The sequence below is a fragment of the Nematolebias whitei genome, chromosome 23 (assembly GCF_014905685.2).
Source record: "Nematolebias whitei isolate Nwh7 chromosome 23, NemWhi1, whole genome shotgun sequence".
NCBI classification, from domain to species: Eukaryota; Metazoa; Chordata; class Actinopteri; order Cyprinodontiformes; family Rivulidae; genus Nematolebias; species Nematolebias whitei.
In genome coordinates this window covers 22,170,016-22,191,999 of record NC_056520.1, presented here as the reverse complement: position 1 = coordinate 22,191,999, position 21,984 = coordinate 22,170,016, and positions in this window count along the sequence as shown.

Genomic DNA, 21,984 nt, shown 5'->3' with positions numbered 1-21,984 from the left:
ATTATTCAAACTGTTTTGTCTCAGTGATATATCAGCCGATCTGCACCAAATTTATGGTGTATTATTATTTAGCCCTGGTGGACATAGTAGTAATGTTTTTTAAATTTTGACTCTATAGCGCCCCCTACAATCTTGTAACAGTTATATCTCAATGATATATCATCCGATCTGTACCAGATTTTTGGTATATTATTAAGTAGCCCTGATGGACACACTAGTAATGTTTTTTAACTTTTGACTCTAGAGCGCCCCCTATAATATTCCAACCCTTATATCTCAATGATATATCATCCGATCTGCACCAGATTTTTATGGCATAATGTGTGACCATGTCTAAACACATTGTTAGTGTTGTTTAAAATTTGACTCAAGTGCGCCCCCTAGATTATTCAAACTGTTATATCTCAGTGATATGTCATCCGATCTGGACCAGATTTTGGGTGCATCATTACTGAGAGCTGATGGACATTTTAGTTTTGTTGTTTAATATTTGACTCAAGGGCGCCCCCTACATTATTCAAACTGTTATATCTCAGTGATATGTCATCCAATCTGGACCATATTTTTGGTGTGTGATTAGTGAGCACTTAAACACACAATGGTATTGTTGTTTTACTTTTGACTCAAGTGCGCCCCCTAGGTAAATCAAACTGTTATAGCTCAGTGATATATTGTCCGATCTGCATCAGATTTTTGGTACTTGACTAGTGAGGACTTATGGACGCAGTGGTGTTGTTGTTTAATATTTGACTCAAGTGCGCCCCCTAGATAATTCAAACTGTTATATCTCAGTGATATATCGTCCGATCTGGACCAGATTTTTGGTGCTTGACTAGTGAGGACTTATGGACGCAATGGTGTTGTTGTTTAATATTTGACTCAAGTGCGCCCCCTACATTATTACAATAGGTATATATGCGGTCGCAGCTTATGTCAAATGTTCGGCGAATGCGCACTCCGGAGAACGGGCGCGTGACGGTAGCGTGAGCGTTCTCGATGGCGACCGGGAAGGGTCGCTGCAGTTCCCGCGGTCGCCATGAGGCCGCAGCGGCGCTTCGCTGCGAGGGCCTTCAACGCTGCTTGCAGCTTTAATTTATTCTTGTTCTACTTTTTCAGCTAGCTTTTTAGTGTTAGCTAATTTTAGCTGTTTTCAGACAAATTCAAGTTTTTGGTGGTAATTTCTGCTACTTTCAGCCTAATTAACTTCTTTCTGCTAAATTCTGCTTTGTTTTTCTAATTTAAGCTTGTTCTACTTTTTCAGCTAGCTTTTTAGCATTAGCTAATTTCAGCTGTTTTCAGATAAATTCAAGTTTTTCGTGGTAATTTCTGCTACTTTCAGCCTAATTAACTTCTTTCTGCTAAATTCAGTTTGTTATACTCCTTTCAGCCTATTTATTCTAGTTTTAGCTTTATCTGCTTTTTCAGTTACTATTTAGCTGCTATGTTAAATTTAGCCTTTTCAGCTAATTCCACATTCTTGGAGCTCATTTCAGCTGCTTCCACTTCCTTCTAGTAATTTAAGCTTCTTTATGCCTTTTAAGCTACTTTCAGTTTTTTGTTGTTGTTGCTAATTTCAGCATTTTAGCTAATTTCTTAATTTTTGTGTTCATTTCAGCTCATTTAAACCTAACTAAACAAATATGCATTCTTTCTGCTTTCTTCTGCCTACGTGAGCCATTGTTTAGTTTCTGATTACTCAGTTTGAAGCTAATGAGTTTTTTTTCTTTTAAATCTTATTTGTGCCAATGGGGGTCATGATGTCTCCGGCCCCTGTGGCCCGGCACAGATAAACCCCTCTGTAAACAGTCCTTTTCCTGGGAGGATATGAGCCACAGATACATTTATTTTTTCAGGCATCTGGGGAAACCCAAGAGGCAAGTTTCTGTCATTCCGTCTGATGGACGGGGCACGAGGTTTTCGTGACCTGGTTTTCCTTTGCCGTCACCTGCAAACTTGTTCAGACCATCTGAACTTAGACCGGGGGTCTGCAACCTGTGGCTCTGGAGCTGCATAAATTTTATCCTCCCCGCAGCGTCTCTTTCAAGTTTTGACCAAAATTAACATAAAACTGAATTTTTTAGGATGTTATACCCACAACACAAATGACTAGTTCTAGCAGTTTTCCTGTCATTTCCTTTGCAAATATGTGGATACTAGTACTAATACACCGAGTAAATTATACTCACTTTAACTTTATGCTTTACTTCTTCAAAGTAGGATACTCAATTACTTCACAATTAAAAAAAAATCACATAAACCTGCACAATTGGCAAAATAATATCTGTTTTTCTTTACAAGAATACAGTTTTCTGTGGTGGACTTGTGACCTGGACATGGGCACCAGTGACTCCTCCAACTTAAAAACCAAGAAACGAGTAAAGCCAATGGATGGATGAATGGATGGATGGATAGATGGATAAATTCATGGATGGATGGAATCCAGTCTTTTGTCTTAAAATGTAAAATTTTGGGATGCACGATATTATCGGCATGGTATCGGCCGATATTAGCGTTAAAGTATAATATCGGACATCGGCCATTCCATCAAAATAAGTCACCGATATAAAAGACACTGTTTTTGTATGACAACCCAGTGACAAGGATGCCTGCAGTGGCAGCACAACGTGATGACGTCACACGCGCCTCCCTGAGAGGAAGAAGTCAAAATGGCGGAGGTGTGGAAGTTTTTTTGTTGTTGAGGATATTGGATTCCGAAGATTTTTGGACTACGTTGAGCCTCGCTACATCGTTCCCAGTCTGAGATATTTTTCTGACATAGCTTTTCAAGCCGTCATTTCCGACGTCATTGAGAAGCTAATAGCCGATACCACTTTGGTGAGTTTTACCACAGACAATTGGACGTCATTTTAGCCCCGTTAGCATGATCAGTCTTACGGCACAATGGATAGACAAAAAGTTTGAACTTAAAAAGTCTGTCCTTCATGCACAGGAGTGCAGAGGATCCTACACTGCAGCTAGGAACCTGGAACAAGCCTCCACAAGTGAGACAGCATCGCATGTGACTAATGCTAATAAATAACATTTAACATTTTTCATAATATAAGTTAAAGTGCTCTGCATATCATATGGATGTTACTGAATATATGTCACCAGCTCTTACAGCTGTTACACAATCTTTATAGCAAATAAGCCTAAATAAGAGGGTTATGTTCTGACAAAGGAACGTATTAAAAATATCGGTATCGGTTATTGTCCAAATATGTTTGAACGTATCGGCATATCTGATATCGTCTAAAAATCCAATATCGTGCATCCCTAGTAAAAATTTCAAGAAATGTTAACAATCATTAGATGTTTTTAGTTTTATAATTTTACACCTACTAGCCAGAAAAAACCCTCTAACAAACTTAAAGTGGCCCATGGGCCACCAGTTGCTAATGACAATTGTAGCAGGTTTTGTGGCTCTAGACACATTTAATTTAGTGAACAAAGGGGCAGAAATGGCTCTTTGGATTGTAAAGGTACAGACCCCTGATTTAGATTAATCTTCCGGCCAAATGACCCCCCCCCCCCCCCCCACCACCCCCAGGGGTGATCTGTTGCTCTGGTTTCTCTAGTTTGTCAGTCTTTTTACAGATGATTACACTTTTTGTCTCTGAAACATTTTGAAGGACTTTGCGTGTTTCACGGCCAATTTGTGTTGAGATAGTTTCCACCAAGGACGGCTCCTGAATTAATTTTTTAGCTCAAACTAGATGACACATGTCACCTGAGGAGGAGGAGGAATGCTTGTCTGCTCATCTTTGGATGGATTAGGTGACCCAGCTTCATACAAAACTTCCATCCACAATCTCACACTGGCTTTGGGTCAGTTTAGACCGTTAATTCAAATACGGATTCAGCTTCAGTTTTACATTTCTGTGTGAAGCAGGTCAACATCATCAGCATTTTGGTGTTTCATTATGGATCTCCTCCCCTTCAACAGGAAGTAAATGTCTAATCTAGATCATGATATGGAGCTCTGATATGTTTCGGCTCTGCAGCACGAGTAACTGGGGCGCAGAGCGAGTTACATAACAGCCGTGTTGCTGGGTTGATTCTGTGCTCCTATTTTATTTTTATCGTTTTGATGCTGCCTGCAGATGAAACTCATCGTCATGCTAGGATGTGCACGGCGAGCCCGACGGCCGCGGACGAACTGTGAGCTGATGGTAAATGCTGCCAGCCGGCTTTAAGTAGGTCACCACAGAAGCTCTGTCAGAGAGGTCTGTCCTGCATGGAAAGAAATCACTATAGTGGGAGTGTGTCTTACAATAATTCAAACAATAAAAAAAAATACTGTTCAAAATGGAAAATTAGTTATGAGAAATAAAATTCTGTTTGAAAATTACCATCTTATTTGTAGTGCAAAGTTTTAGTTGGTCAGATTTGCCTGCTTCCTAAAAGGCAGATAACGTAGTGTGCTTGTCTGTGGGTCTGTCAACAAAATATCTCATAAATCATGAAAAAAAATTAAATAAAACTTTCAGACAGTAATTTATTGATGTTCATCTATAACTGATAACTATTTCGAGTCAGTTAATTTCAAGATGGCCTCCACAGCTTGTCCACCTTACGAAACAAAAATGGCCATACTTCAGTTTTTACAGAATTAGAGCTAAAATTTGGTGTGGTTGTAGCTGAGTCAGTCAGAACACATCTTAAGCACTGAAAGATTGCACAACATTGTGGCGTGTAAATGGTAAATGGACTTTACTTATATAGCGCCTTTCTATCGTCAAGACACTCAAAGCTCTTTACAATCTGTGTCCTCATTTACCCATTCGTACAGCACTCTACTAGATCTATACAAAGAATAATCAGAGCTTTTATCACATTCATACACCGATGGGACACACATTGGAGGCAATGAAGGGTTCAGTTTCTTGTCCAGGGACACTTCGGCATGTGACTGCTGGTGGATTTGAACCCCCAACTCTTGCATTGGAGGACGACTGCTTTAACCACTCATCCACAACCTCCCGCACTTAACTTATAACATTTGGAATTAACTGGTAAATCAAGTCAAAGTATCTCATGAACCTCTGGACAGATTTGTCAGTAGCATGTGGAAGAACCATACACAGCCACAACAGATTAGCGCTCATGCTACTTATTAGCTTGGTCACAGACTGTTGTGGGATGGCATCCATTTTTCAACCAACATTTGTCACATGTAAAGTGTTATGTGTTGTCATCATTGTATGTTCCCATGCAATGGCGAAATTGCATTTTACCCATTGCACCTGGGATATACCCAGGGGGAGCAGTGGGCAGCTATATAAACGCCCGGGGAGCAATTAGCGATTAGGTGTCTTGCTCATAGACACCACGACATATGGGAATTGCTGGGAATCGAACCTGGGATTTTCGGGTCTCGAGTCGGCTGCCCTACCTCTACCGTCAGCCAGTATGGCTGTGTTGGTTTGGTCAGGACTGTAGACAGGTCATTTCATCCTATCCACTCAAATTCTGGAGGTAGTCTCTGATAAACCTCAGTTTGTTAGCAATACCATCTTGGAGGATAGAGATGTGGGACTACCACTGGTTGCTTACAGGTGCCAACCAGGCACATGATTGTCAGCACCTTGGTAACAGAAGCCAAGGTAGTATTTTCAAAAAAGGTTTGGCACGTTTTTCATGGTCAGCCCACAAAATCAGCGTTGCTGCTCAAACCACAAACACATTTTTTCTAACATACAGTATGTAGCACCATTACAATGTCACAAGGACAGAATATGAACAACTCAAACACACAAGGGTGAATTCAGTGCTTTTATTTACAGTGAATAAATAACCAGGAAGTATCAAGAACCCTGGGGAGCAAGGAGAAGGGTCAGATCTGAGGTACTGCAGTAATCAGTTGATCAGAAAGTTCTTGGTTCTTACTGGTAGAAGGATGGTAGATGGATTTATTCTAATAATCCTGTACAACATGAGAAGGTCTAGTAAACTCAGAAGGGCGTGTGGGTGGAGGACAAGGAAAGCAGCTGAGGAGGACACGAGAAAAGTTCCAGAGTTTCAAAGGGGAGTCCAGAAACAGGTAGGTCTCAAGAGGCACACATAGGCAGGGTTATGCTCCAGCATCAAAGAGAAGTCCTCAGATGCCTTTTATACGCCTGGAGCCTCATCAGGGATATTGCTTGCAGGTGTGGTTTTATGGCGCTATCTTGTGACCTCAAGACAGACGTGGAACAGGAACTCCCACATAAAAAGGCTTTCGAACCATGATTAGTTTCCGTGGAGCATTGTTACAACAAATTAAAAAATCAACTAAACATTTAAACGGGTAAAGATAATGGATGGATGGATGGATGGATCTAAACATATATTTCCTTAATTATTGTGCCATATTTACAACTAATTAGCAGTTTTTTTTAATTAGTCCAGTTCAAAATGGTCACCACAGGTAACTGACCTTAGCAAACAAAGAATGACAAATTCAAGTTTACAGATAATGAAATAAAATTTGATCTGGTAGTAGCCGATTGTTCTCTGCGAGACATACTCTGGTCGCTCTCATGAAAGGACCAACACTCCATCAAGTGGTGCCATTTTTTAAATTTATTTTAAATAGCAGCTGAGTATAACAGACATCATAAAACACATTAGCCATGCCTCTCTAACTGAAGTCCTATTAAAGACTGAAAAAATCTTGTCGGTTTTAGTAACGTTAGATTTGAATGTACAAAATTACAAAGCAGTTTTGTGTTCATTAGCAAAATCATCATGACTCATCATATTTGAGCGGTTTAAAAAAAAAGAGAAATGACATTTAGGTTTGATCAAACCAGGACAGAGCTCAGTTAAAGTGGTTACTTGAACTCTGCTTGAGCAGTTCAAGTATCCTGCAGTCTTGTTCATGGGTGATGATATGATAGAGTAGGAGGTGGACAAACGAATCAAGGCTATGTCCATAATGAAGATGTTGCTATGGTCTTTTGCGGTAAAGGAGCTGAGCCAAAAGGTCCGTCTCGTTCCTGCCCAGTCATGAGATCATGAATGAACGAATGAGATCCTGTCACAAGCAGCTACAATGAGATTAGGCTGTTAAACACAACAGATGCAGAAGACCTTTTGTGACTTCCTTCATTACCCTCTTCTAAAGCAGGGCCAGCTTTTCAATCACAAAGAACATACTGAAAAACACTTAGAGCGGAATCTGTGGTCTCGCTGTTCCAGAGAGCATATAGTGATTAGCCGGAGTTCAGCAGAAACTGTATTAAAAGCTGGAATGTGGAGACAAGGGTTTGCAGATTTCTTGGAGTTTTACCAACTTTCTCACCTTTGTGCACCTGGCTTAGCTGTCAGATTGTGGTTTTTGGAAAGTTTCACACAAAACAGACCTCACATGGCCAACTTAAGAGGTTTTCCACATGCATTGTTAACCCTATTTTAAAGTATACAATCGTAAGGCAAGGGTCTACTGACCAGCGTCCTGGTCATAAATTTAACTATTAACATTTTTTATTTGCCTTAAAAAATAAATACAATTCGATAACATCACGACTGTCTGTCATCTGATGTTTTCCTTTAACCTTGGCGAACTTGAAGCCTAACTTGGTGACAGTGTCCCAGTTTTTCCTCCTCAAAACTCCTTCCTCTGCCAGCATTTATAATCTGTGCAGCAGTGCAGTCATGCTCAGAGATAATTGATAACAAAAAGCCAAATTGAAAACACTCTGCGGGGGAGAGTTAACAATCAAGTGCTGCAAATTACTGATTAAACACTTGCTGAATAGCTGTGAGTCGTATTGAATAAACAGCATGTGGTAGTGCTTTCCTGTTTATCTCCAAACCATACAAGTTTAGCTCAGTCCCTCTGGCTTTTGTCAATGCCTCCTCGTATAGTCATTTTTTTACATGCTGATTTGGTGCCATGTTTTTGTTTCTGCCTTGTTTCCTTGGCTCATTTGCCCCTGGCGAATGTTAAACAATGAAACTGTCCCAGATCCGACAAATTAGTTTGGTCAGTGCCAGTGGTGGGCACAGCTAACCAGAAAGTTAGTTTTGCTAACTGCTAATCAGCTAACTAAAAAATTAGATCAGCTAACACCAAAGTTCATGCTCAGTAATCCAGGTATAAAATCCAATAGTGTCCATTCATTTATATCAGCTAATGCTAAACTACTAAATAGGTAAAATAATTAGCGGAGGCTAACGCTAACTGATAACAGCTAACTTTTTTTAATGCACTGCTGCCGCTGACACTGCACGACTGTTTATAATGTGACATCATTGTAAGTGAACACAACACAAAACAGTTCATAAATCACAAGTAAAGCGTCTATGTCCTGTTCAGAGGTGAGCTTTCAGAAATCAGTCCTGTTGAGCAGAACCTAAAGAGGCGTGCTGAAACTGAGTGCTCATTTAAATGTGTGTCTGATGTCTCTCTCTTGTCATTTACTTTAATGCATTAACTCACTTTTGCGATCCTCTTTGTGGTTAGCTACTTTTATAACCTAACTATAAAGCTGCTGTGCGTCATCATCAAAATTTTCTCGGTAATATTGTAATATTGTTTTTGTTTAATCTTGTGAGCAGGCGGTCACAGCGAGTGTCATCAATTCATCAGTTGAACAGACCTCCCACACCATGGGAGAGAAAAAGAGAGCAGCGAGAACACAGCTTTTTGACTTGTGCTTCTGTTAACTTAGTTCTTATAATTAAAGATTATTAATGCTAAAGACAATGTGTAAGAAAAAATCATGACCCAGAGAGACTGTGTGTGCTGCACAGGATGCTGGGTAGCCTTGTAGAAATTATAGGTGCAATGTTTGTGGCTGTTTACAAAGTTTCTGAGTATGGAAATGGGTTGTTATGGATTGTTGTTGTCCTGTTCAGGTTTGCTTTGGCATTTAGGTTGAAGTTTCTGTTACTGGCTGTAAACTGACACCATGAGTCAGAGGTTGTTCCTGGTACGTAGAAAGGGGAAAGCACTGTGATGAAGAGTTGCATTCGGGCCCACAAAATCTGACCTAACCCGGCCCCAGCCCGTAGCCATCATTTCCGAGCTCGACCCGATGGTTTAACAGTAATTACAGGTCCGAACCCCAAAAAACCCTACATTTTTAATTAAGCTTTGACTGCTTATGTAGTTATTAACGGTCAGCAGACGTGCGCGGCTGAGTAAAAGGGGGCAGGAGATTGGAGCTGAGGGGGTGTTTGTCCTTTCATGGCAAGCTGACGGCTCCATATGAGGCAAGAAAAATGCGTGTTTGTTAGCCCTGCGCTGTACTCCACTTCTTGCTTGTGGAGCGGGCCCGGTCTTATTGCATTCACACTGTACTCGAACTGCGCTGGAGTTTTCTTCTACCGGACCAAGACCTAGGTTTTAGCCCAGGCCAGAGTTCGCCTTTTTGTTCCGTGACAGAGTTCGATGGCACCTAACGAACCTGACTTCCTAGGAAAACGAGCTAGAGTTCGATTAAAGCGGGCTAAACAGGGCTGGTGTGAATGCACCCTCAATCCCTGCTTCTGCCTGCATTCTGCATTATTCAGACATGGACCCTGCTCTGACATGTCTGCTTTGGGATCTCACCTGTTTGGGTCATCGACCGCGCACGTCCACTGAGTGCAGCAGCTGAACGTCCATTTGGGCTTTGATGGATCGCTGCACGGCAGTAGTCCCATCTGAAGCTTACCTGAACTTTTTTTTTTACCTCTTTCAAGGCCGGTCAGTGCGTGGTCAAATGGCCGCGTGTAGCTGGTCATTATATGACAAGCCATGCTGCCATATAATTGGATCGTCAGCAACGCGCGTCTACTAACGCAATCAAAAACCGGACCCTGCCCGCCCATCCAGGACATTATTACGGCCCGGCCCGAGTTTGGGTTGGGCCGGGCCAGGCTTTGGGCCCGGGTTAGAAATGACAGCTCTACTGTGAGGGCAGAAGTTAGTACCCTTACTTAAGGGTGGCGTCACCAGGTGACGCTTAGCTTTGCCTTGCGATGCTTAGCTTAGCTTGGCTTTGTTTAGCATAGCATTGTTTCATGTGAGTCACCATTTTCCTGTATGCTTTTTTTGGGGGAGAGAGTGCTTCAAAAAGTATTAGCGGACTTAAAGTTACTGGAACTCAATTTAGTTTTGATCCATTAATGGTTTCCAAAGTTAGCAAAAATGCTAATATGCTAAACAAAAAGTAAGTTCTGCTATTAGAGTTCAGTGTTTCCCCTACCATTATACAAGCAGGGTGCCCCGCCCTGTCAACAGAACCGAGCGCCCCTCTTAATGAATCGAACTGTGCACACCCACCCCACCCCTGCCCATCGGCACTGTCTGAGTGCTAAGCTAGCAGCGTGCGATACAGGTTCACTAGCTAAACAACTAAAGGCAGCACTCACGCTGACTCTTCCTTCATGCTGAACCCTTACGGTGCCCCGCCATGGCAAGTTATGTAGGGGAAAAACTGTAATTAAAGAATTAGTGCAGGTCTATTCAACTGGTGGCCCAGGAGCTAAATTAGGCCCAAAGGTGAGCTCAGTTCAGCACCCCCAATGGGTTCATTTTTAAATAAAACTAGATTTTAAACTATAAAATAAACATACTTAATAACAATAACTGCTTGATGTCCAGCCCCTGAACTCTTGGCTTTCAGTAACTGTGGCCCCCTGAGGAATTTAGTTGAATAGCCTTGGATTAGTGGATCTGTGCCCACCACTGGTCAATGCTAAATTTAAATGCTAATGAATGAGGTTGTATTCCAGCATGAGGTTTGCTTGACAAGAGTTGATTTCTGCCACTTTCTCCACAAACATCTCATTACAGCTGGTTATTGCCTGCTGCTGAAAGGTGTGCAACAACATTTGTACTCGTGCCCGTGTTCATGTGTCTGAATCGTTGGGCAGATACTTCCTAAAATTAATCAGTGTCCATCTACAACTGAGTAATATTTGAAGACAGTACAGTAGAAGATGGCTGCCACAACTAATCAACAATAGCCTACGCAAAATTGCTTTGACCAAAAAACACTGCAACTCTGTCATTTCTCAACATGCACTGATCATAGTTTTAAACTTTGGTAAGGAAGGCAGTGGGTGATTTACATTCCTTCAAGAAATGCTAGGCCTGCGGTTGTTACAACTGGAGCAAGTCCTGTAGTTGGATGGGTAGAAATGTTTAGTCTTGTTTGGGAGGGTTTGATACCATTACTGAGAAGCTTAAAGTAATTGAATGTAATTACACAGTGAAAGTTCAGCAACAATGCCGCCCCTTAGTGTGGGCCTCGTTCTCACACGATGCGCTTTACAGGATGCCAATCTCTGAAGACGAACACTCCCTTGTTGCTCACTTAGTGTGTCGCCGTGATTCTTGAGAAAGTGGTGTAAAGTGTGATGTTGATTGGGCGATTTGGGTGGCAGTCAGTTACATAAGATGAAGTGTGAGACTCTGGCTGCTCCAAGAGGAGTCTAAATCTCTTTGAGGGTTTAATCAGCAGGGGTGGACAAGCTTTTTTGGCCCCGGCTCTGACGGCTCCCTCAGTGTGCAGGTGACATACCGCACATACCTGGGCTCACTGCTTGGGTCGCCCCGGAACCACAGGGTGTGGGAACCCAGCAAACTGGAAGACACCCGCTGACTTTGAGTGGCAGATGTTTTTCTTCTCCTGCCTCATGGGAACACTTCCTCTCTCATGAGGATCACCATCGGCAATTACAACTTTGGATTTTTCCTTGAGTCCTGCCTGAAATCCAGTGGCTTCCTCCAGATATTTAAAATATGTTATGGAGCCTAAATGACTTCTTGTAACTTCTCCAGGAAAACAAATTTTTTACTGTTGTTTTTATTAGCATTGCATCATATACTGTAATGTTAAACTCTACAGAAATGTATTAAGTTTGATAGATCAGTTGGCTTTAACATGGGGTTGTACAAGAAACTGCCTGACTAAGGTTTTAATAGCCAGTGCAAATTTTGAGAAATGGCCAATGTATATAAAGCCATTTTTGTTTGCTTTTGACTCATATGTTCAATTTACTCTTTATTTTCATTGCCGTTTAGAAAATTTAGGAAAAAATACACAATAGCAAGAAAATTTCAGCAAATGCTTGCAGTAATGAGTTATAGTCTACGGCTTACATTTTTATAGGACCCTAGTAAATGTATATTATTCTGGCTAACTTCCTACAGAGTCAAGAAAAAGGTCCCTGCCAAAAAAGGACATCATGTTGTTCACAGATATGCCTGTCTGTTAATCAACCATCCATCCATCCGTCTGTCCGTCCGTCCATCCGTCCATCCATCATCTTTACTCACTTCTTCCTTTTTGGGTCAAGGGGGTCATCGGTACCCATGTCCAGCAATCACTGTACGAGAGGCGGGGTACATCCTGGACAGGTCGCAAGTCCATCACAGGGACACATAGAGACAAACGAGACATCAATCTAGTATGCTGAAACCAATGCAGATTATTTAAGAGACATTAACCATCAGCTATAATGACTGGCAAACCTACCACTCAGTCTTCTTCTACTACCCTAGTGGTTACTGGGCTTGTTGGTCGCCACTGAATCCCCTGCATCCATCCCCCTTCTACCTATTTTGTTTTTATTCTTTCAAATAATATATTTTGCAATATTATATACTGTAGGTTTTTAGTTTTTCAAAATTGCATTGCTTTGTCTGTTGTACCTCTGATCTTATGTACATTTGATTAGTTTATTCAACATTTGTAGGGATCAATGTAACTATTTGCAGGTTTTGCATCATCCAATGACCAACCAAGCTGATCTGCTTGTTCATGTCTTCTCATGGAAGTCACTTGCTATAAACAGACCTACTAGTATCCTGATACATGCTCAGACCTACTAATGGTCACTAATTGGAGCAGAAACCTTTTGAGCCACAACACAAGCTGGCTGCTGATCATCAGCTGAGGTTAAACATACTACTGTCCTTGGTGGCTAAAGGTTTATTGCACAATTAAAAACAACATAAAAAAAGAGGCTTTGGGGTTTGTTCCAAACTAACTGAAGAGTTTTTTACTTTGTAGTGTTTGCTCAGGGCCATCATTCAACTTTTATAATTGGATGTCTGTTTTCCCTCGGCCAATGAGGCCTCTCTTTGTGTCCTTTGAACCAAGGGGCCAATTATGGATTCTTTTTCTCCCAATCATGAAGAAGATCAAAGCTGATATTGGGGCCTCGTGTAGTCGAAATCACATGCATTGTTCCCTAAGCATCAACACTGCACCAAACTCTGTTCACCCTCAAAACACTGAGGTCTTTATACAAGACCTGAAGTCTGCACGCACAGGGACACAACGGTTCTCTCTCTACATCAGCGACTGTTATCACCCCACAGGATCAAATACTGAGTCAGTGTATTTACTTTCACTCCGGGCTCAAGTGGAGGATTATCAGAACAAGTAAATCACACAGCTAAGAAGGAAATACGTTGTTCAGCTAGCTTTGAAAGAAAACTGACAAGATAAAGCAGCCTTGATTCCACTACTTCACGCCACTTTAACGGTTATAATCAAATCCCATGTTCATCCTTGTCCTGAAGAAACGTTTCCTTTACTTGTGACTGTAGTTTATATCCCTGCCTGCTCAACCTTTAAACAAATGTAAAATCAAATGCCATCCCTACAATGAAATCAGATAGATATTAGGTCTGGGGCCCATTCAATCTTATTCAATGCATCATCAATAATTTTTAGTACAAGTTTGCTGAAATCTAATCATAACAAATTATATTAAAAGTTTTGGGAAGTAGAGGTGCCAGGGTGCTACATCATCCCTCTTTGCTCTACATTGCATCTCCTTATATTCCCGTCTCCTCTGTCTGAGGACATGCATGTCCTAATATAACCCCAATTTGACAAAAGTTGTGGAATTGTGTTAAATGTAAATAAAAAACAAAATGCAATTGTTTGCAAATCCTATAGATCCATATTTGATTCCGTGGAACTTGGTAAACATCAAATTAAACAATTATTTTACCAACACAATGCATTCTGGGTCAATGACACACATCGCTTGTAGTAGACACTATAACCCAAAGAGTCAAGACTAAAAAGTTATAACATGACCACTTCTTCGATCGGCTTTTCCCTCTTCAGGGGTCGCCACAGCGAGTCATCCTCCTCCATCTTACTCTGTCCTCTGCATCCTCTGGCCTCACTCCAACTACCTCCATGTCCTCTATAACTACATCTATATATCTCCTCTTTGTCTTTTGCCTGGCAGCTGAATTTCTAACATCCCTGTACTAGTATACCCACTGTTGCATCTCTGGACATGTCAAAACCATCTCAGTCTGGCTTCAAACTTCATCTCCCAGGCTGTGCTGTACCTCTGATGATCTTATTCTTAATCTTATCCATTCTTGTCACTCCTAAGGAGAACCTCAACATCTTAATTTCTGCCTCTTCCTGTTCTTTCTCCTGTCTTTTTGTCAACGTCTCTGTCTCCAGACCATACAATGTAGCTGGTCTCACCACTGTCTTGTAAAGTTTTCTTTTGGCCTTTGCTGACACTCTTGAATCAGAAATAACTCCTGAAACTTTTCTCTATCCACTCTATCCTGCCTGGACTCTCTTTTTACCTCTTTATCACATTCCCCATTTCCCTGGACAGTTGACCCCAAGTACTTGAAGTCCTGCACCTTCTTGACCTCTGCACCTTGTAGCCTCACTGTCCTACCCATCTCCCTCTCATTCACACACATGTACTCTGCCTTATGGCCGACTTTCATTCCTCTTCTTTCAAGTACATACCTCCACCTCTCCAAGTTCACTTCCACCTGTACCCTGTTCTCACCACAGATCACAACGTCATCTGCAAACATCATAGTCCATGGGGATTCCTGCCTGACCTCATCTGTTAAGTCGGTCCATCAGAGTGAAGAAGAAGGGGCTCAGAGCCGATCCTTGTTGCAATCCCACCTCCACCTTGCTCCCATCTGTCACTCCTACAGCACATTTCACCATTGTCTTGCTATCTTCATACATGTCCTGTACCACTAACATGCTTCTCTGCAAATCCAAATTTCCTCATGCAACACCACACCTCATCCCTTAGCATCCTGTCATATGCTTTTTCTAAATCCAGAAAGACACAATGGAGTTCTTTCTGACTCTCTCTACTTCTCCATCTGCATGCTTAAAGCAAAGATGGCATCAGTGGTGCTCTTTCTTGGCATGAAACCTTACTACTGTTCACAGTCACCTCTTGTCTAAGTTTAGTTTACACAACTTTTTCCCAGATCTTCGTCGTGTTACTCATTAACTTATTTCCATTGTACTTGCTACAACCATGTACATCATCCTTGCTCTTAAAAATGGGCACCATCACACTTTTCTTCCATTCCTCAGTGATTTCCTCACCCTCAAATATGCCATTTGAATATTTGAGTCAAAACCTCACTGCCATTTCTCCAAGACATTTCCAAACCTCCACTGGTACGTATGTCATCAGGTCCTACTGCCTTCCCCTTCTTCATTCTTTTCAGAGCTTTCTGGACTTCACCTTCACTAACCTTTCCCACTTCCTGGTCCACAGCTTCTATGACCTCTGCTCTTCTTTCCCTTTCATTCTCATCATTCATTAGTACGTCAAAGTACTCCTTCCATCTTCTCGTCACACTCTCCTCACTTCTTAGAAAATTACTATTCCTATTTTTAACAAGCCTAACTTGCTGCACCTCCTTTCTATTCTGATCTCTCTGTCTTGCCAATTGGTACAAGTCCTTCTCACCCTCTTTAGTGTCAGCCTCCCATACACTTTTTCATACACCTTTTTCTTTGCCTTTGCTACTTCCCTCTTTGCGCTACATTGCATCTCCTTAAATTCCTGTCTCCTCTCTTTAGTCCTCTCACTGTCACATTTCTTCTTGGCTAACCTCTTTCTTTGAATAGCTTCCTGGACCTCACTATTCCACCACCAGGTTTCCTTATCATCTTTTCTCTGTCCAGATGACACACCAAGTACCTTCTTACCTGTCTCTCTAATTACTGTTGCTGTAGTATCCCTGTCATCTGGAAGCTCTTTCTTACCACCCAAAGTCTTTAACAGCTCTTCTCTAAACTCTTCACAGCATTCTTCTTTCCTCAGTTTTCCACCATTTGGTCTTCTTCTCTAATTTTACTCTTTTTCTCTTCTTTATAACAACAGTCATTCTGCACACAACCATCTGATGTTGTCTGGCCACGCACTCCCCTGCCACAACCTTACAGTCCCCATTCTCCCTCAGGTTTCTTCTTCTACATAGAATGTAGTCGACCTGCGTACTCCTCTACATTTGTAAGTCGCTCTATGTTCCTCCCTCTTTTGGAAATATGTGTTCATTACAGCCATTTCCATTCTTTTGGCGAAATCCACCACCATCTGCCCTTCTGAGTTTCTTTCCTTGATACCAAACCTACCCATCACTTCCTCATCCCCTCTGTTTCCTTCACCAACATGTCCATTCAGGTCTGCTCCAATCACCACTCTACCCTCTCTGTGAATACTTTCTATCACTTCATCCAGATCCTTCCAAAATGTATCTTTCTCCCCACATCACATCCAACCTGTGGAGCATAACCACTGACAACATTTAGCATCAGACCTTCTTCTACTTTCAGACACATCACCTTATCTGACACTCTTTTCACCTCTACTACATTATTTGCCAACTCCTCCTTCAGGACCACCCCTACGCCATTTCTCTTTCTATCCACACTTGGGATAACAGTTTAAACCCTGCTCCAATGCTGCAAGCTTTGCTGCCCTTCCACTTGGTCTCTTGGACACATAAAACATCTACTGTCCTTCTCTGCATCATGTCAGCCAGCTCTCTACCTTTGCCTGTCATTGTCCCCACATTTAGAGTTGCCATCCTCAGTCCTACATTTTTGACTTTCCTCCTCTCCCTCTGTCTCCTGACACATTTCTTTACTTGTGGTCTTCTAAAAAGGTAGTACATGTGACAACACTATATTTTGTGTTAGTCCTCATGCACAATTTGTGAGATGAAACAATCAAATATTATCAACTTGCTATGTTTAATTTATTAGACCAAAATACGTTAGTCTGCCTTCAGGCCCAGCCCTCCTTTGCAAAAGAGATCTGTGATCTCAATGGGATTTGCCTGGTTAAATAAAGGTTACTAAATAAATAAAATTAGCTTGGGAGCTGACGCTATATATATATCAGAGAGTCAGAGTCAGAGTTTCTTTATTGTCATTCGCACCTCATGTGGTACATGTGGTGGAGCGAAATTATGTACACAGGGTCCCAGTTACATCCAACAATAAAATGTATAAGAAAAACAGTAATAACATCTAAGATGTGAACTAAGAAAAACATCAACTAAATATACACTAAGCACTCATAACATAAAAACATTGAACAACATATATATAAAATGCTAGATATGAACAGTGGAGCTAACTTTATTAGCTCTGGAGCTAAAGCTATTTATGTTAGCTCTGAAGCTAATGCTATTAGCCCTGGAGCTAATGACATGCATATTAGCCCAGGAGATAACAAGATAGCTAAGTCATTTCTGCATTCTCCTCTCTGTCAATGTGCTCTAATTCAAATGAAAGGGCTGAATGTCAGATGATGTCCAAAATCAACATTCAAGCTGATCAAAGCTTGCAACTCAGCAACCTGTTTACATAATTTACCCAGAATGCATTGCACTGTAAATAAAATGGCAATGTGTGTCATTAGTTTTTTAAAAATCATAAAAACTAAATGGCCTACGGTATTTTACGATCTTGTTTTTTATAGCTGAAGTAATTATTTTTCAAATAATGTTTATTTTTCCAACTAGTCAGAGATCCTTTTTTGACTTTTTCTGAATCACTCAACAAATTCTGTAGTTACAATTTCTGATATTAAAAAAAAAAGTGTTTAGTGTGCTAGTAACTTTAAAAAACAGGAGCTAAATGTTGCTGCAAAACTTTGCAGAATATTTGAATTTGTACTGTGGCCTAGTTGTGTATTTAAAAACAATAATAAAATACAACAATCCACCAGACCTAAACAAACAAAAATGGTAGCAATCGGCACCTACTTGGTACGTAACCTGCTGTTATTCGAAATATAATAGTGTACATTGTTCTTTATGAACCATCTTTATAGCTTGGTACAAAAGGTGGTATTTAATTAGGTACATACCTGGTACATATTATGTATTGCCATGATAAAGAATAAGTTGTCTGTTTGCACAAATCCATCAAAATTTTTATAAAAATTCAAGAATAAAGCACATATTTTCACCTAAACTATAAAAAAACAAGAGATACAACAATTTTTTTTTAGCAAATGGAAGATCAGAAAAAACACAGATTTTGGAAAAATGGAAAATAAAATGAAAAAGTAGCAAAATAAATAAATAAATCCCAAAGGTTTTTGCCAACCAAAATATCACAACCTTTAAGGCTCGGCGTCTGTGTCGGTGATAAGTCTGTTACTAGCACAGCAAATTTTACCTTAAAATCTATGAAATTAACAGCTAATTTTTTTGTTGATTATCTGTGGCAGCCATCTTAAATATAATAATAAAAAAATGATGAATAAGCTCTTGTATATCTTGAGATTACTTTCTGGGACTGTGTGTGTCGATTGGTGGTCTGGGAAGAGTTAACGACTTCCAAATGACTTCCTTTGCAACCCACATAAACATTTACATATTTCCACATTAACTCTGAATCACCAAACACGTAAAAACTCCTTTTTTAGAGATGATTTACGACCTTTACAAGAGCTCAAGGGTGTTCTCGTTTCGCGATGTTCCAACTAAAGCTTGAGCAACAAAACGTGGACGTGTGCTTTCACGTAGCAAATCGTTTAGGGTTTGCATGCGAGTCCTCAGATGAGGTCGTTTTCCTCACGTGCGAGCCTGAAGACGAGGTGAGACATAATTCCGAGAGCTGAGTGCTTCCAGTGGGATCGCCTCACTTTTTTGATAGAGGCCCCACCTGACAGACCTTGTCAGGTGAGTTAACAACTGCTTCATTTGAATGAAGCTTCCTGGCACCTGGAAACCCTTCTATAGTTAAAGGCTTGTCTCTTGTAAAAGAGCTATTCTTGGTTATTTTTCTGTTTTTATTTAGTTTTATGTGTATCTATTGGTCTGGAATATTTCTTCCCATCAGTTTCTAAAACATTGTTAGGTTAAATCTTACTTTTTTACAACGGAGCTTTAGGGCCACGCCAAAAAAAAAAACAAAAAAAAGAACTTAAAAGCCATAAAATTACGAGAATAAAGTCCAAGTATTACAAGAATAAAGTCGAATAAAGTCTTAATATTACGAGAATACAAGACTTCTTTTTTTTTTGCAGCTCTCGTTTATTTTTTTATTTTTTCCCCCACAAGTCAGATCCACAACGCGACCTGTCAATCAATCCAGTAGGCGTGTCAGAAAATGACCAATCCGAAGCTAAATGCTCCTTACCTGCAGAGAGCTGGAGCGTACCACCTTACTGTAAGCAGGTTCAAAGTTCTGATACTGATAATAATTGGATGATGTGCTAACAGATTAACTAGCTACTTATTTGTAAAAGCAATACCAAAGTATAACTTAATATGCTCAACATTCTTCATTTTACCACATTTAAAATGTGGTAAACCCTGATTTATTGTGTCGGACTTCGGATAATATTACGACTCATTTAGCTTCGGATTGGTCATTTGCTGACACGCCTACTGGATTGATTGACAGGTCATGTCATGGATCTGACTCGTGGAAAAAAAAAGTAAAGCGAGCACTGAAAAAAGTCTCATACGACTTTATTCTCGTAATATTGACTTTATTTGACTTTAATCTTGTCAACGGCATAAGAAGCATCCGTAATGTGGGGGAAACACTGATGTGTGTAGGTGTGTGTGCGCGCACACAAAATTGTACGCTAGTGTACAAAAAAGCAGCATTTCACCTAGATTTCCTTTAATTCCACACATTTAAAGCATGTTTCTCACCAAGTTTGTGTAAATTCAGCTGTGGGTTTTAAAGACATTTTAACTTTAATACACTTTAATACAGAGCGTCAGGTCGGCACTATTTGTGTTTATAGAGAAATAAAAAACATCACCACTAGACATTTGTTACTTGTGTTCAACACTACTCATTTAAAGGATGTTTCTCACGAAGATTGAGGACAATAAGGTGTGGGGTTTTAAAGACATTTCAACTTTAATGCGCCTAAACACACAGTGTCTCTTCCACCTGCAGCGTCTTACAATGTCACAGTTACTGCTAAGCTAACATGCTACATAGTGCTCCTCTCAAGAATCCTCCTAACATGAATACAGTATATGTTTATGATCAACCCCCTGGTCAACAACTGCCCACAATAAGCTCGCTAAACTGGCGAGCGAGTAACACAGAGGTGTCTCCATCTCCTCCACCTGTGCGTTTTCTGCCGAGGCAGGAGGAGATGCACAGAAACAGTGTTGTTTGGCTGCTGTGTTTAGAGTTGGAGGTAACCAGTAAAACCTGGAGTGGAGTTTTAGTGGCCTGACTATTCTCCTATTGATCAAGTGGAATGGATTCGTTCACAAAGAAAGAGCAACTGCGCCGCCTGAACTAATGTTTCATAGTAAAAGTGGGGGTGTCCTAATGAACGTTTTTTGAATGTGGAGGGGACATGTCCCCTTCACATATAATGGTTGCGACACCTATGAATCTGGTAATACTAGGACTTTATTCTTGTAATATTAAGACTTTATTTGACTTTATTCTAGTAATACTGGGACTTTATTCTCGTAATTTTATGGCATTTGATTTTTTCTCCTTAGCGTGGCCCTACAGCTCCGTTGTACTTTTTAGTAGAGGTGCACTGATAAATCGGCCGGACGATTTCCTTAATTTTGGGTGATCAGCGATTGGCTGATACTTACATGAGAAACCGATTTTACCGATATTTTTGTAGTTTTAACAACAATTGTCTAAACTTCATTTCTATTTCAGAGCACTACCTCATGGCCAGTTAAAACAAGTTTGTATTGTTTTTAGGATATTGTTCATCGTATGTTTTTCAATAAAATAATATTGGAAAATTGAAGGTGCATTGTGACCTTATAACACCCGACAGTGTCGCTTATAAAACTAAAGTCAGGTCATTTAGACAGTTTCTTTTTTTGTTTGTTGTTGAACTGTTTTGTTCTCCATACAAAGGACTTCATCAGCACACACATAGTGGGCCAACTGGCCAGCCGAAGGATGAAATGTTTCAACAACAAAAAAATAAACCGTCAAGATGACCTGACTTAACTTTGTTGGATTTTTTTCCTGGATTATTGAGCATGAACTTTGATGTTTTGAACCACTTTGGCTATGGTTACCTCAGAGGAGTCAATGGGGGAGAGGGCGGGCTCCAGAAACATCTTATCAACAGCAAACTGGTTGGTCCACTATGTGAATGTGCTGCTTGTGGGACTGAGTTTGTTGTGGCTTCTCGGACTGATGAAGTCCTTCGGATGAAGGACGAAACATCTCAGCAAAAAATGAAACCGTCCAGATGACCTGATTGAACTTTGTTGGATTTTTTTACATGGATTATTGAGGACAAACGTTGATGTAATCATTAGATGCAACACACACTCCCAAGTACTCACAGATTACACAAGTTCTTTCTTTTTTTTTTGTTGTTGCCACAATTGTTTTTAATTTTACACAATTTTGCATTGTGGCAACTCTATCTGTTAGTAAAATATCTCACAAACTACTGGACAAACTTTAATGAAACACCCAAAAATCAGCCACCACACTTTCATCTACAATTGATTAACTTTCATAGTCGCCCTAATTCAAAATGGCTGCCACACCTTAAAAAACATACAAATGGTTGTAACCAGTGGCAGTGTTTCCCCTACCATTATATAAGCGGGGTGCCCCACCCCCGTCAACAGAATTGAGCACCCCACCTACCAAACCGATCCCCCCACCGGCATTGACATAGTGCTAAGGTAGCAGCGCGCAATACAGGCGCTCTAGCTAAAAAGCTAAAGGCGCCTCTTCCCTCATGCTGAACCCCCCCCCCCCCCCC